Source organism: Carettochelys insculpta, unplaced genomic scaffold (assembly GCF_033958435.1).
Source record: "Carettochelys insculpta isolate YL-2023 unplaced genomic scaffold, ASM3395843v1 scaffold_0035, whole genome shotgun sequence".
In the NCBI taxonomy this organism is placed as follows: domain Eukaryota; kingdom Metazoa; phylum Chordata; order Testudines; family Carettochelyidae; genus Carettochelys; species Carettochelys insculpta.
Window position 1 is genome coordinate 402,769 of NW_027439072.1, and position 15,775 is coordinate 418,543.

Sequence of the window (15,775 nt, forward strand, 5' to 3'; positions counted from 1 at the left end):
TCTGCAGTGCAGAGGGAGGAGGAGTTTGGCTTCCAGGGGGGAGAGGTGGCAGGTGTGAAGGGGAACCCGGGCAGGGCTTGTGGCTGAGGGAGGAGGGGAAAAGGGCAGTGGGGGGGTTGGCAGGGTCTAAGGGGACAAGGGGATCAGGGCAGTGGGAAGGGGTGGGAGAGACAGGATGTGAGGGACCCACTGCAGGGCCCAGGACAGCTGGCAAGGGGCAGCCGGGGCTGGGGGAACTCCAAGCTGGGCTCAGAGCAGTGGGGGATGGGTGAGGGAGTCTGAAAGGGGAGGCCAGGCTGGTGGGGGAGGGGAGGAAATCTCCGTCCAGTGGCCCTGCAGCTGCCTGTTGCTCATTTCCAAAAAGGCCCCTTGTGAGACTTTTAGCACCTGGCCGGCTAGCTCAGTTGGTCAGAGCGTGGTGCTAATAACGCCAAGGTCGTGGGTTCAAGCCCCATGCTGGCCATGGGCAGGTCTTTTCTGCTTTCCTTCTTGTGGCTGCTCTGGGCAGGAGGCCCAAAGAGCTGAAGGAACCAGGCTGAGAGGCTGGCAGGGAGCAAGTCAGAGTCACCACCCCAGGCAGAGGGAAGGGCTGCAGAGTGGGCCTTGGGGAGGTGAGGATCCCCAGATTCCCAACTCTGCAACACACACCTCCCACAGGAAGGAGTAGCAGGAGCCCTCTGCCAAGGGCACCAGCCCCTACAGCAGCTCCATTGGCTTTCTCTGCTCCCCATCTCCCCACAAAGGCCTTCTGGCCTCACAGGCTCCCTCCCTGGACACCTGCTACTGCAGCACCACAGGCCCAGATAACTCACCAGTGGTGCCAGTCCCTGCCTGCCCTGCTCCTCTTCCTGCCTGAGTTCTGCTTCTTCACTCAGGTCCCCCAGCCGCTGCTCTGGTGGGCAGAGGGCTGGGGAAGGCAGAGGAAGGGCCCTTGGGGGTGAGGTGCAGAAGCACAAGGAGCAGGCCCTGGAGGAAGTCCATGATGAGCAGCTTTGCCCATGGGAGCTCAGGAGAGGGGCACAGAGGTAGAGGTGACAGGGTGGGTCTCTGCAGAGGTGGAGTTGGCTGACAGTCCTGGGGGAACGCACCCCCCCGGATGCTGTTTCCCTGCTGCCTCCATGTCTGGGCAGCCCCTGATGCTGTCCCATCTATGTGGTGCTGAGTGCCGCGCATCATCCCCCTGAGAGCCCGGGGAACATCGCTGTCCAGGGTCCACATGCACCTGGACTGGTGGCCCTGTGGGATGCCTGTGGCCACCCCAGGTGGGACCTGAGACTCCCTCCCTGAGCACTAGGGAGGCTGGTGTTCATGGCACCTACCTAGGGGTCCCTCCAGGAAGGCAGGTGAGGCACAGTCAGACAGGACCCAGCTGGATGGCCTGGATGGGAGATCAATGACAAGAACCCCTTTGCTTGAGCCCTTGTCATCGCTGGTGGGGTCGAGTGGCTGTGCTGTCCGTGGTCGCCTGGTGCTGGCGAACGACCCCGGGTGCTCCTCGCCCTCGGTCGCTGTCTCTGGCTCAGTGTCCCTGACGGATGTGTTGAGGAAGATGGTGGGAGGTCCAGCCTACTTCAGCCCCAGGAGGCAGTGGAGCTCTTTGTATAAGGGGCAGCTTGTGGGGGCTGCCCCCGACCGCCTGGCTGCGTCCCAGGCCCTGCAATACCCATGCCGCGGTTCTTTTACATTTGACCGGACCTGGTCCAGTGTGCAGGTGGGGTGGCCATGGCCAAGCAGCCCCTTTGCCAGCCGCTGGAAGGTGACCGCATTGCGGCAAAGGACCCCCCTTTGTTAGAGGACCTCCTCATCCTTCCAGAGGGAGAGGAGGTCCAGGATCTTGGCTTCTGTCCAGGAAGGGGCTCGATGCTTCAGGGCCTGGGCCACCTCCTGGGACAACTCCCTGCTGTCTTTGGAGGGCCCCTGGGGTGGGCGGGGATCTGGGTGGCTGGCCATAGGTCTGGGTGGTGTGGGGGACTGGCTGTCGGTCGTGGTGGCTGGTGAGCTGGAGAGCAGTGTGGCCTCACTGCTAACTCCACGCTCTCAGCTTCCTGCCTGAGGGTTTCTGGGAGCCTGCGTCCTCTTAAGCGTGGTCGGACACTAGAACCATAGAGCTCCGTCTGTGCTGTGAGAGGTGCTGCCGCCTGCCGGCTGATTGCCGCCGTGGAGGACCCTCCCTTTTGAATGAGCGGGCCGCGGAGCGTCTACACTTGATCTCTGTCGAAGGAGGGCGCTCTTCCCATCCTGGGAACGGAGGTTCAACTTCAAAAGAACACGGGAGTTCTTTCAAATTTACTTTCGAAAGGGCGCAGGGTGCGTGTGGACGCTCAGCGGGTTCTTTCGAAAGAGCTCGGTCTTCCAGTTCTAATTTCGAATGTACTTGCTAGTGTAGACGCGACCTTAGGGGCAGCGTGGAGCTAGAGCAGGCAGGGAGCCTGTTTTATGCCCGTAGTGCTGCTGAGTGGGAACTGTCTAGAGATAATTTCTCTCTGGAGAAATTAGAGAAGGTCCAGAGAAGAGCAACTAGAATGATGAAAGGTCTGGAGAACATGTCTTTTGAAGAAAGTCTGAAAGAATTGGGCTTGTTTAGCTTGGACAAAAGAAGATTGAGGGGGGACATGATAGCGGTTTTCAGATATCTTAAAGGGTGTCATAAGGAGGAGGGAGAAAACTTGTTCTTCTTGGCCTCTGAGGAGAGAACAAGAGGCAATGGACGTAAACTGCAGCAAGGGAAGTTTAGGTTGGACATTAGGAAAAAGTTCCTAACTGTCAGGGTGGTCAAGTACTGGAATAAGTTGCCAAGGGAGGTTGTGGAATCTCCCTCGCTGGAGATATTTAAGAACAGATTAGATAGATGTCTATCAGGGATGGTGTAGATAGTGGTCGGTCCTGCCGTCGGGGCAGGGGACTGGACTCGATGGCCTCTCGAGGCCCCTTCCGGTCCTAGTGTTCTATGATTCTATGATTCTATGAAAAGCTCTGCAAAGACATAGGCCAAGTCATCCCTCCAACCCACCCCATATGCTGTGGCCTGAAGCAGCTCCCGTCCTTTCCTCCCACACAAATTACAAAAATTGCTTCTGGGCACATTCTGATGGGAACCCTGACAGATATCTGGGGTGGGCGTGTGACCCTGCTGCCTGTGGTCTGCTGGATTGCTCGTGAGCTTGCTCAAACCTGAGTAATGTTACCATGTGTCCTGCATGCAGCAAATGGAAATAAGGTCATGCAAGGGAAAGTGCTGCTTTGCATTGTGTAAGAGACCCCTTGTGGAGAACTTGACCTTGCGTCTTCTAACAGTGTAGGAACCTCTCCAGCTGCAGCACGGCTGGGTACAGGCACCTGACTGATTCTCACTACCTCGACAATCGCACATCTACATCCTTAGCTGTGCAGAGTTTTGCCCTCCGCTTTGGTGCCAAAATTAACAAGCCATAGAACTCTACAGGAAAATCCTGACCTCCTGATCTCTGAGTGTGTTTTGTGGCTCTGAGTGTTCAGCTCTTGATCTAGGATCTTTTTCGTGGCCAGTCTGAGCAGCCGGGGACATGTCAGGCCTCAGTTCCAGGTAAGAAACCCCTCATCCTCCAGACTCTGGCCTCTGTGGGAGCTCCACGGTTAACTCGTAAATGAGCCTTTTGGGGCAGAAGTCACTCCAGGGACCTCTCATCCTTTCATTCTCAAGGCAAGTTGTTATGATCATGAGGGTTTGCTAGCAGCCTGGGAGTGAAAGGGTTAACCTCCTGAGCCAGGTGGGGTTGGCCAAGAGGAATGGAGGTAAGAATTAAATTTTGGCTCCTCCCTCTCTGTTCTCTGTCTTTTTCCTTCTTCTTCTTTCCAGCCATGAGGGAGAGAGACACAGAATGTCGCCCTCCAAGAACAGACCCTCCAATCTTCTGTGAGTCGGGTAAAGTTTACATAGATCCATTGGGCTTTATTGCTTTCTGGTTTGGGAAGTGGGGTCTGATGTCTGTGCGCTTTTTAGAAATGTTCTTTTCCTCTCCTTGTAACTAAGTTCTAGGCCCATGGTGGAGACTCCCCATGTGTTTTACTTTGTGACTCTTCCATCTCGTCATGAGGTTTGCAACACAAATGTTGTAATAACAAAAGTTCTTCCTTTTTCTTTTTATTAACCTGGTTTTGGTTAATGTTTTTTGTGTCCTGGTTCTCACTTTTGGGGCTGAGATTTCCCACGTCGTCTCTCCCCAGTTTCCTTATTATTACTTGGCTGGTGGCAGTGAATTTTATCCCCAAAGTCTAAGGTTTTTGGATTTTTGAAGGGAAGTTTATACCAAAACCTGGTAGATAAGGTCTTGGAGGTACTTTTGCTGGGCCCCACTTCTGCATTTCTCTTGCTAGAGTGGGGAAGGAGCCATGACAGAAGTTTGTAACCCCTGGCTGTGGGGTTGGTGTTGGCGTCGCTCACTCATGTCTCACTTTGGGGGCTTTGGGCCAAGGCCTGGGGCTCTGCAGCTGGGAACTGTCAGTGACTTTTCTGAGATGTTTTGGCCCTTTCTGCAGCCCCCACTGTGGGAGGGCTTTGCCTGGTCCTGGGCTGGGTTCTTTTCTGGGGCTTCCAGCAGCTCTGCCCCTGCCATTTGAATGTTTCTTGGTCAAAGACACAGGCTTCTTCCTGTGCCTGGGGTGGGCCCTGACACTGCTGGACGAGTGTGATGAAGCCAAAGTGCTGTGAGCTCAGTCTGAACCAAGTGGCCTTTGTGTGTTAGATTCCTGAGCCCCCTGGCTTTGGGCCTGGTTCTCCTGCCCAGCACAGGCCACTGTGAGCAGGGCCCTGCATATCTGTGATGTACAGTACCCTTGTGTGTTCAATGGATCAGAACCCTGAGCTTTGCAGGCTGGGAACTGATCTCAGCTGAAGGATAGGTTTGCTCAGTGCTGGTACATTGGCAGAGGAAAATGATAAGTGTTTAAATCTATTTCAAACATCCAGGGAAAACCCCAAATGGACTGGAGATGAAGATCTATTTCCCTTAAGACAACCATCTGTGAAGGAGCACCTGGGACTTTTTCAGCTGCAGTCAAATGCTCCACCACGAAGCTGTACTCTATACCAGTGGAAAATGGTGAAAGTTTGGTTATGCTGTAGAGGCAAGTGTGATGGAGTGGGAGGAGTGCATGTGTGAGACTCAGGCTGGATGTGTGTGAGAGAAGCAGAGCAACTCCCAGTAGCTATGGATGACCCTGGGGCTATAACCTAGGCTGGCAGGTAACACCTCTGCCCTGAACAAAGAGGAGGGAGGAGCTGATCTGGCTTTGAATCGGAGGGGGCAGTTAGAAGCTGGAGGGGAGAGGGAGCTTGAAGCCAGCCAGCCGGGCAAGGGGGAAGCTACACCACAGAGAGGAACCCCTCAGGCTTCTTTCCCTAGGATGAGATGGAATGACTTTCTCTGATTGCTGCACTGACTCTTCTGTGAGAAACTGGACCTCTGTCACCTAATAAACTTCCTACTCTACCTGCTGAGTGAGAGTCACTCCTGCCTACGGCCAGGGTGCAGTGCATGGGGACCCCTGAACCCCACCACAGCAACTCTACCTTTCTCAGGAGGAATGCATGTATGCCAGTATCAATAGCCAAGGTAAGCAGGGTGCCAACCTCCAAAGAGTCACAGGTGCCCAGAAATTGTTTATCTGCAGGTCCCATGGCGTAATGGCAGTGTTCAGAGCTCTGCATTCTGCAATCTGATTTCAAATCTGTGGGTTTTGCTCTAAATCTCTGTCTCTCCAGGGCCTTTCTTCTCCACAGGTACACCTGAGTTGGGGCTTTTTCCTCCTAGTGGATGAGTGAGGCCCTCTGGAGCTCCATCAACAGTATTTTAACTTTAGGGGAACTTCACAGAAAATGGCCTACGTTCCCTAACTGCTTCAAAGCCCTCCCTGTGGACAAAGCACAAATCTCGTGCTGCATTTTGTTGGCTGGAAAAATATGCAAGGGGTTGTGGACTTTGTTGTCACTCCACCATTTCCTGTTTGTCAGATCTCTTTCCCTTTTTCAGCCACCCACTTGCCTGGCCACTCTTTCCTCATCCAGCAGCTTAAAGCTGGAAACTAAGAAAAGCGAGTCCTTAAAGGCTTCTCGGCCCACCACCTCAAAGGGTGTCTCAAGTGGGGAGAGGCAATCTCACATCTCAGGGAAGATGGGCGAGCTCAGCACCTTCTGAGTTGGCTGCTTCTTATTGCTTCAAAGAGAAGAAATCAACAGCATACAGGCACCTAAGTGCAGCAAAGGGAACAAATACTGTTGGTGGATGGTTTTTGTTTCACTAATTACAAAAGTGTTCCCATGTCTCATTGAAAGGTACCGCAGGCTGTCTGATTGCTGGCACTCACAGGGGCAGGGAATGCCAGGCTGCAGGCCAGCCATAGAAGCAGGAACACATGCCAGGACACAAATGACATACTGTGTTTTTTGCTGATTTCAGCTTGGAGAGTTCTGTGATTACCAGTGCACCACAGAATCTCGGCTGTGTTCCTCTGAGCCTCCCCTGCAATGCCATCCACCAGTGTGGCATTTGCTGTGACACCTGGATGGGCCAACCTGGAGAAAGTGGTGGTGAGAGGGCCTCAGAGCTGCCTTTCAATCGCTCGGCGGGTTGAGCAGTGGACTTTTGGGAACACTCAGCAAGATCTGTGAAGTTGGCTGGATCATACTGGGCACAATGGGGTCTTTTTTCCTCCCCTTGCTGCGGAAGAGCAAGAGAAGAAAGGAAGAGCACGCTAGCGCCTTGGTGTCCCAGAAGGGCTGACAACATCCTTTCCAGGAGCATTTGCCAGCAGTAAGGCACCAAGCAGTCACTAATTGCTCTCTGGCCAAAGTTCAGAAAAGCTCTGCTGAAGCTTGGGATTGAACCAAGGACCTTTAAATCTTCAGTCTAACGCTCTCCCAACTGAGCTACTTCAGCAGCTGTTTTTGAGGTTTTCAGGTCATCACCTCAATATTGGAGGTGTTTTTCTCAGCTATTGCTGTGATAGCAAGTGTCCTTGGGAGGCAGGAGGAACGTTGGCAGCTTCCTGAGTCAGAAGATTCTGCAGGTGTTTGTCTCTGTCGGAGGGGTTGGAGCAAATGCGGTTATATCTTAATGCTGGGCTGTAGACAATGGATCGTGTGGTGTGTCTGGGATGGAAGCTGGAGGTATGAAGGTAGGCGTATTGGAGATGTTTTTCTCCAATCACAAGGCCTTTTACAGAAGATACTTTACCTACAGCCTGAGTCTCACACATGCACCCACACGCCCCCCCCCACTCTATCACAATCTGTTTCATTTTTTCACCCCCCATGTGTTACCTGTGGGGGCGGTGAGTGGGTGGTGGTGGGGGCAATGTGTGTGTGTGATGGGAGGCAAGGTCAGGAGCATGGACTTGAAGGCTTTTCCCTCACTGATGTCACTGGCTGGGAATCACAGAGCTATCTTTGCCCCTCAGCCAAAAGAAGCTGTGCCAGGCAAGTGCCCCTGCCTGATCCCACATGTTCAGTCCCAGCCAGACCCAGCCAACGCCTGCTCCTGAACCTGCCTCCCATCGGCCCCTCACAGACTGACCTGGCAGAGAAGGGGCCAATCCAGCTGGAGCTCCTGTGCTAACAGAGCAGCTGGAAAGGAGCAGAGCGTGACAGGAGGAGACACAAAGGCTGCAGACCCTGCCCATGGCCCTGCTCTGGACCCACCCAGCAGGGACACATGGGCTGAGCTGTGCTGCTCCCAGGGCAGGGCACCACAGTCCCCTGCTCACCCCAGGAAGCAGCTCTGCAGGGGACATGAGTGATCATAGCCCTGTTGGGCCAAACCTGCCCTTCCTGTGTCCCCGGCCAGCCAGTGAGTGGCAGAAAGGTTCCTGGCAGGGTTGAAGTTGGGACATATGAAAAAGTTCCAGGCACGTTGGGTGAGGCGGCCGAGTGGTGAAGGGGATGGACGGCTAATCCATTGTGCTCTGCGGGGCTTGAATCCCATCCTCACTGAGCCTTTATAGGCACCATCCTGCTGAGCTTTGTTGAGTTCCAGTCCTATTGTGTGATGCTACTTCTACAACGGCTGAGCCTGCTGCCCCCCAGCGCCTGTGCTGGGCAGACTCCAAGCACAGGCCAACACTCTTGCTCACTAGTGTGGGGGGTGTCTCTGCAGAGGCAGGTCTGGGGCAGGAGAGGGCCAGGAGGCAATACACACTGTGAATGGGATTCCCCAGTGCTCAGTGGCCCAGAACCTAATGCTGAGCCCTTGGCTGCATAGACCTGTTGGTGAATAACAAGAATCAAGGGCATCACCTCCCTGCCTTTGTAACAGACAAAGGGCTTTGGGGTTCCTCCCGTGCTGCCCACACCCACTCTGCAGCCACCTCAGCTGTCCACCTGTCAGTGTCTGTTACTTCTTCCTGCAGAAGGACGGCAGCCGCCTCCTGCAGCTCTCTGAACTCTCCAGCACAGCCCAGAGGTGCTGCAAAGCAGGTGAGAGGCAGCCAGAAAGATTTGTCCAGGCACCACTGGGTGCTGCTTTCCTAATCTCCCCTTACCTGGGAGGTCCATGGGCAGGGGAGCCACAGAGCCTCTGGGACTTTTCTCCTAACTCGTTTGGGTTTTGTCAGTGACAAACAAAGGGATGTGAGAGGAGAGTAACTCTCCCTCTCCTGCCCAGCTGAGATTGCGCTGTCAGCAGCTGTGCACAGGCAGTGCCAGAGAGCCGCAGGGCTGGGAGGGTCAGTCTCTGTTCTTGTAGCCAGAGGAGCCACCTTCCCAACACCAGTTTCCGCTGCGTTTGCCTGAGCTCTTGTCTGTGACTGGATTCTTCCCAATGCTCCTCTCCCATCAGCCTTTGCCTCCCCCAGCCATGACTGGCATTGCCAAGGGAGGGCTTTTTGGTTCCCCAGACACCTGTAGGAAAATGTTGCTCATGATGCACAACGAGGCACCACTGGCAGTTGAACCCAGGATCTCCTGTTTACAAAGCAGGTGCTTTTACCAGTTAAGCCACGGTGCCCCCCTGGTTTGAGCTGTGGGTCCTGACAGGGAGGTATCTGTGTTCGTCTGTGTCTTCAGCCAAAAAGCCGTCCTGTAGCACTTTAACGACAACCAAACGAATTTATCAAGTGATGAGCTTTTGTGGGGCCGACCCACTCTGGTGGGCTGCCCACAACAACCCCTTCCCATTGCCCAGCACAGACATTGTGCCCGACGGAAGGTGGAGTTGCTGCCGAGAGGACATTGCGGATGAGAGGAACGAAAAACCCCCTTTCACTTCCTGTCCCCTCTGCCGTGTGCAGATCAGACTCCACCAATCTACCCTCCTCCCACTCCACCTGCCCCAGTGCCAGGACCCCACCAGCAGAGCCTGGAGTCCTGCCCCCCTTTGCTCCCTCAGCCTGACTTTCACTCTGTGATCCCCACACCCTCCTTTCTCCCTCTTCACACCCCAGGGGTGGGGCGAGGAGGGCCCAGCTGTGGGGCAGAGTTATCGCCTGTCTCTCACGGAGTGGGGGATGGGCTGTGCTGCCCCGGCTGGAGCTTTTCAGGGTGAGCATTTGCTGCGGTGTAACTAGCAGAACATTTTGCCTTTCTCTCTCCTTCTGCCCTTCAGTCCCACTTGTGACCCTCCACACAACCCCTTTGCTTTATTACCAGCCCAGTGCAAATCACTGTGCCCTGGGGGTGGGGCTGACTTCCCAGCTTTCCCTGTGTGAAACCTTCGAGCAGGGCCTGGGGCTGTTACTGTGCAGTTGCAGGTCGGGGTCCGCTGGGGGTGTGGGGCTCCCAGTCATGTCTGGTGCCCCCGCCCCGTGTCACAGAGGTGTGTGTTGTGTGGGTTACATACCTGACCGTCCACTGCCTCAGGTGGGGGTACCCTTGCGTGGGCAAATCCTCCTTTCTGAACAGCTGCAGGTGGGCCATGGCAAGACCCAAGTGGGCATCAGTGGGGAGCCACAGACCCCCCCAATCTGCCCTGGATGAAGACTGTGAATGCAGGGACATGAGTTGGGGATCATTGTTGGTCTCTACAGGGTATGAGCAGGATCCATGGCTCCGCACACCTTCCTGGGTGAGGCTCCTGCTTCTGGGCTGGCTGGGGGCTGGGCATCAGTGGGAAGAGCAGAGACCCACCCTCCATTCTGGTTCCCGGCCTCACGAGCAGAACTCTGTTCCTTTTCTGACCCCACGGCTGCTCTGCTCTCCCCTCTGCCCAGGCCTTCCTGCCCTTGCTGAATCAGGCTGCCCAGGGAAGCCCCCAGACAGGGCTGAGCTGCAGCAAGGCGGCCATCGTCAACATGTCCAGCATGGCTGGCTCCATCCAGAATGTCTGTGGCTGGGAAATGGTCCAAATCATCTCCTATCGCTGCAGCAAGGTACAGGGCACACCCAGCAGGGCCTGACTGCTGCCTGGGTTTGCTACTTGCACAAATCCCTGTCACTCGGTGTGTTCCCCTTGTTCCCCATCCTGCTGCCACCATTCCAGCCTCCAGCGCTGTGCTGGGCAGGGCCGGCAGATTTTGTTGGCCTGCAATTCACTTGGGCTTCAGATCAGAGTTCCCATCCGGTGAGCAACTTTCTGTTGTGCCTGTATCCCGCCGGAGAAATCCCCACGCTGAGATGGGCTGGGGACAAACCTCTCACCATTTTCCAGTGATAGAGAGCCTGGCTCAGTGGTGGAACACTTGACTGAAGATGAAGCTTTACCAGATTCCCCTGTTTGGATGGTTTTCTTAATGGAAATCCATTTTCATCTCTGGCTCCAGTATGTTTTGGGGTTGCTCTAGATGCTTGACATGGATTTAAACACTTCACACTTTCCTCTACAAACGTACAAAAACTGAGCAAACCCGTCCCTCAGCTGCCTCAGTTCCCAGCCTCTGAGGCTCAGGTTTCTGATCCCATCGATCACACAAAGGTGCAGTGTGATGCACATGCGCAGGGCTCTGCTTGCCATGGGCTGCACTGGGCAGGAGAACCGGACCCACAGCCAGGGGGCTCAGGAGTGTTACACAGAAATGCCCTTGGTGCAGGCTGACACACCTAGGCCGTGTCACACTCAGCCAGCAGCAACAGGGACTGACCCAGGCCCAGGAACAAGCCTGTGGCTCTGAGCAGTAAATAGTCACCAGGCAGGGGGCAGAGCTGGGCAGAGGGCCAGGCAGAGCCCTCCCACAGAGGGAGCTGCAGAAAGGACCAATGCAGCAGAGAAACAAAGAAACATAACTGCCGAGTCTCACACATTGGCTCAGAGCTACCGAAGCAAGAGACGAGTGAGCCAGGCTGATGCCAGCCCCACAGCCATGGGTCAGTAATTCGCCCTGAGACTGAAGGGGCGAGAGGTCCAGTGAGTGACTCCTTCCCCCCAAAGGCTCATTTATGAATTTACCTCTGGGCACCCAGAGGGAACAGACCCCTTGGGGCACAGCCCATGCACAGCACAGTTTAGTAAGCATGAAAAGAAGCACAAAAATCTACCCCACGAGCCCCAGTTTGAACTCTTATTGCCGGAGACAACGACATCTCCACTGCGGCTGCTCTCAGAACATGGAGCATCCACCAAAATGCTCGCAAGTGGCAGACTTGTGCGGTTGACACAACCAGCCCTGTTGCATGTATCTCACCTGCCCAAGTAGCTCAGCAAATCTATGTGACCAGGCAGGTGACAGGCACAGAAACACAGAGGATGCCAAGAACAGTAACAGCAGGTTACTGCCAGTCACCAGCACACCTGGACAGAGGCATTTGGAGTTCTTTTGGTGATACCAACAGTGACACCCAGCAACCCCCCACCCTCCAGGCTGACCCCTGCACAGCCCCCTGGGCATCGTAGAGCCTATTTGTCCATTGCAGCCAGGACAGCAAGCAAAGGTGATCTAAAAGGTACAGCAGGACTTGAACCCATCATCGGAGCATTAGGAGACTCCCAATAACCAGTTCATCTCACCAGCCTCAGTGGAAAGGAGCCATGGGCAGCTGCAGAGAGTTTGTGGTCTCTGGAATGAGCTGTGCGGGTCAGGACATTTGCTTATTCTGAGGGTCATGCACTCCAGGGGTAGAACATTTACTAGTGCTCGTGGCTCAGTGCCCAGGGCTGGGGCTGGGAAGTGGCCATGTCAGTGTCTCACTCAGGTCAATGCTGGAAGGGAGTTTAGCCGGTGAAAACAGCCCAGGGGCAGGGAAGTGTTTCCCTGGACTCTCTGGCATTTCAGTGGGTCTAGCTGCTTTGGGGCCGGGACACTGACCTCTCCTGCTGCAGTCGTTACCCCAAAGGGGCTTGGGGTTTCCAGTCTCAGACACAGCACACAAAGCCGCCCTCAGCAGCACTGCAAGAGCCACCCCACAGTGTGGCAGCCGCCATGTGCAGTTTGACCTGAAAGCCCAGAGCTGCTCCTTTCCCACAAGAACAGGAGTGTCCAGGCGGCCTGAAGCACTGGCCTGTCACCAGCATGTGAACGTTCAGAACATCCATTGTGGATCAGAACAAAGGTCCCTCCAGCCCCATGTCCTCTCAGGGCCAACACCAGGGGCTGCAGAATGTAGCAGCCTGGCACCCCTGGGAGCTGAGCCCAGCAGCTCCTGTGTGCTCCTTTCAGCTGTGGAGCAGGAGATATGTCCCAAAGAGGCTTTTGCCCAGCTGCTGAGAAGCACAGAAGAACTCAGGACTTGCCCAGGGTGGCACAGTTGAATGGAGACCTGCCCCAGGCCCTGTGGCTGGATCTATTGCTGTCAGGGGCAGAGAAACATTCCTTCCCCCTGGGCAAGTATCTGCTCTTTTCCCAGATGTGCACTGCCCAGCCCAGGAGCTGGGAGAGACCAGAGCACTGCATCAAGCCTTGGGGAACCAGCAATTCACTCAGAGGCAGCTGCACCTGTGCCTGACCTCAGCTGAGTCAGGGCTGCCTCTTCCTTGCCAGGGAACTACACCCCTGGCTGTGTTTGGGGCCCTACTTAGCCCCACACAGCAGCACTGCAGGGGGCAGAGGTGAGTGGAGCTGACACTGGAGTCAGGCTTGGCACTTTCCGGGCAAATGAAATCATCCCACCCCCCACCTCTGGCAGCCAGAGCTCAGCTCAGCCTCACAGAGGTGTCCTGTGCTTGGAGTCTGCCCAACACAGGAGCTGGGAGGCAGCAAACTCAGGTGTGCTGGAAGTTGCAAACAATGGGGCTGGAAATCAACAAAGAAAGATGCAATGAGGATGGGATTTGAACCCATGCATGCAGAGCACAAGGGATTAGCAATCAACCACTTTCACCACCTCATCTTCATGTGCTGCAAGTTTTTCATCCTTCCCAAAGTCAATCCTGCCAGAAACCTTTCTGCACCTGGCTGGTTGGCCAAGGACACAGGATGGGCAGATTTGGCCCAACAGTTCTACTCTCACTCCTGTCCCCTGCAGTGCGGCTTCCTGGGGTGAGCAGGGCCCCAAACACAGCTGGGGTGCAGTGCCCCGGCCAGACATGGGGACGAGGTGGGGGAAGCCCTGGTTCAGCTTCAGCCACTGACATGGGCAGCTGCCTGTGAGAGAAGGGCCTGTCCCCAAGGCTGGCTCAGGGGCTCTGGTCTCTCCCAGCAGCTGGGATGAGCTGGGCTGTGCACAGCTGGGAAAGGGGCAGACACTTGCTTCTGGGGTTGAATGTCAAACTCCCCTCTCTCTGACACTGAGAGCAATAGATCAGTCTGCAGCACCAGCCACAGGGCCTGAGGCAGGTGTCCGTGTGACTGTCCCGCCCTGGAGCCCCTGGGGTCCTGTAACCAGACACAATCCCCCTGCTCTACTCCATCTTGCCCCTTTTCGGTGCCTCTGAGCACACAGCACAAAGGAACAGCCCAGTCTTAGAGCGTTTGAAAGCACAGACGCGCCTATCTCAAGCCCAGCGTTTAGATGCTTCAGAACACAGATGTGCAGTGTCAGCATGACCCTGGGCTGAAGCGTACAGACAAGGGGGCTAACAGGCTAGATGTTGACCACAGGGCCTCAAATTGCCCTCGGCTGCTACCGATAATTGAGACGCCCACACTTCATGCAAAGCCGAGCTGCTGAGCCTTCAGCTGTACCCCTCGCTTTCCCAATGAGCCAACAAGACAGCAGGGGCTACAGGATGGGCCATTAAGCAGGCTAGGCAGCGTATTGCCCAATCGTCTGTGAGTGCGACCCAGAAACATACCACACGCTCTGTAGCACAGACAGACAGACGGACAGACACATCCTGCACCCAGCTACAAAGGCTGTTCACACACAGAAAAGAGGTTCTGATATTTGACAGCTAAACCATTTCCCTCAAATGTCACATTAAGCACATCTGCCCATCACACAGGCAGGTGGAGGGTTTGTGGTCCCAGTTGCTCACAACCGGACACATCCAAAGCCATGAACCACCAGCCTGGCTCAGTCACAAAGGGACAGTGGTCCCTGCTGCCCCAAGGCTGACAGAGAGCCCCTCAAGACCACCACTGCCCAATCCACCCAGGACCTGCTCCTTACTCACTCAGACAGAGCTTTGCTGGTTTTCCTTCCACCCAGAATCCCACTTCTCTTCCTGGGGTACCAGGAGCCATTCCTGGAGCACCATTGGACAGGCACAGGATTCTGCCTCCCTGCAGCCAGCCTCACCTGCACAGGCTTTGGCAGGAGAAAGAGTGGTGCTCCATTAACTGCACTGAGGTGCTAAGCTGCTCTCCTGCCTGCCTCAGCTTTACTTCCTTCTTCTGCCCCGTTCCAGCCTCACTTCTTCCTTTAGCAAGTCACGCAAAGGAGGCCAGCAGGAGAGCCGGCCTCAGTCGGTCAATCCTCAAGGGCAGAGGAGGCCAAGACACAAGCCTCCTGAAAAAGACCGGCCGAACTTGTGTAGCTTCCCCAGTCTGAGAGCGACGTATAAGCTCTGCTGATACCTCTACCCTTTTTCACACAGCAGTTGGGTTTACTCCGGAGACAGAATGAGACCAGCTCTTCTCAGCCCCAAAGGGGAGCAAAGCAACCAAAGCGCTGGTGTTTTCATGGGGCTTTAAACAAGTACATTGCACATGTAAAGCAAATGTAACAACCACAAAGCTACAGAAGTTCTATCTGTGTTGGATTCCCCCCCCATCACGTCCATCCACAAGTCACTGCTTACCCTGGCCCACGTGGGGAGCCCTTCAAAGGCTCAGCTGCCAGAGCAGAGGATGGCAGCTGCACCCAGGAACTGTGACTTCAGCTTTAAGAGTATCATGACCAGTAATCCCTATCACCTTCCTCTGTGTGTCAGTGTGATCTGGGATAAAAAGCAGCCGAGAGAGACGGCAGCGGAAGGTTAGGATGTGCTAAAAGCCATCTTTTTGGAATACTGTGTCACAGCCCCCTTTTATTGAAAACATGCTGACATTTTCACTAGGTATGACATATGAGGCTTTTTAAAACTTCCTATGTACTCTTGGTGTAAACTGTTCTGAAACTCAGAAAATGTCAAGAGAGGTTGATGCTCGCGGGAGCTGCCTTTTGTAGGTAGTGTGGCCGAGTGGTCTAAGGAGCTGGATTTAGACTCCAGTCTCATTGGAGGCGTGGGTTCAAATCCCACCACTGCTGTCTTTTTATGAACTGGAAGATGGATAGAAAGCTGCATTGATGGCCAGACCCCAACTGTTGGAACTGACATCTCTGTTTGGAGATGGGTTTCAAGTATAATGTCCTCATGATCAGTTCTCTGTCTTGCAAGGTTCAACATCTTTATTGAAAAGCTGGATGAGGGGGAATACTACACCCTTAGCAAATTTGCAGATGACCATAAACTAGTGGAATAGGTAGATCTGCTGGAGGGTAGGGATAGGCTCC

The 15,775-nt window shown here is 54.8% G+C and overlaps 3 non-coding genes across 3 annotated transcripts; 2 read left to right on the plus strand and 1 right to left on the minus strand.

Moving 5' to 3' along the window:
* Positions 1-389: 389 nt before the first annotated feature.
* Positions 390-463, plus strand: TRNAI-AAU (transfer RNA isoleucine (anticodon AAU)). The gene has a single exon. It is a non-coding gene; the product is annotated as a tRNA-Ile (tRNA).
* A 6,378-nt stretch (positions 464-6,841) lies between these two features.
* TRNAF-GAA (transfer RNA phenylalanine (anticodon GAA)) lies at positions 6,842-6,914 on the minus strand. Its single transcript has one exon. It is a non-coding gene; the product is annotated as a tRNA-Phe (tRNA).
* An 8,533-nt stretch (positions 6,915-15,447) lies between these two features.
* On the plus strand, positions 15,448-15,529 carry TRNAL-UAG (transfer RNA leucine (anticodon UAG)). The gene has a single exon. It is a non-coding gene; the product is annotated as a tRNA-Leu (tRNA).
* Positions 15,530-15,775: the final 246 nt, after the last annotated feature.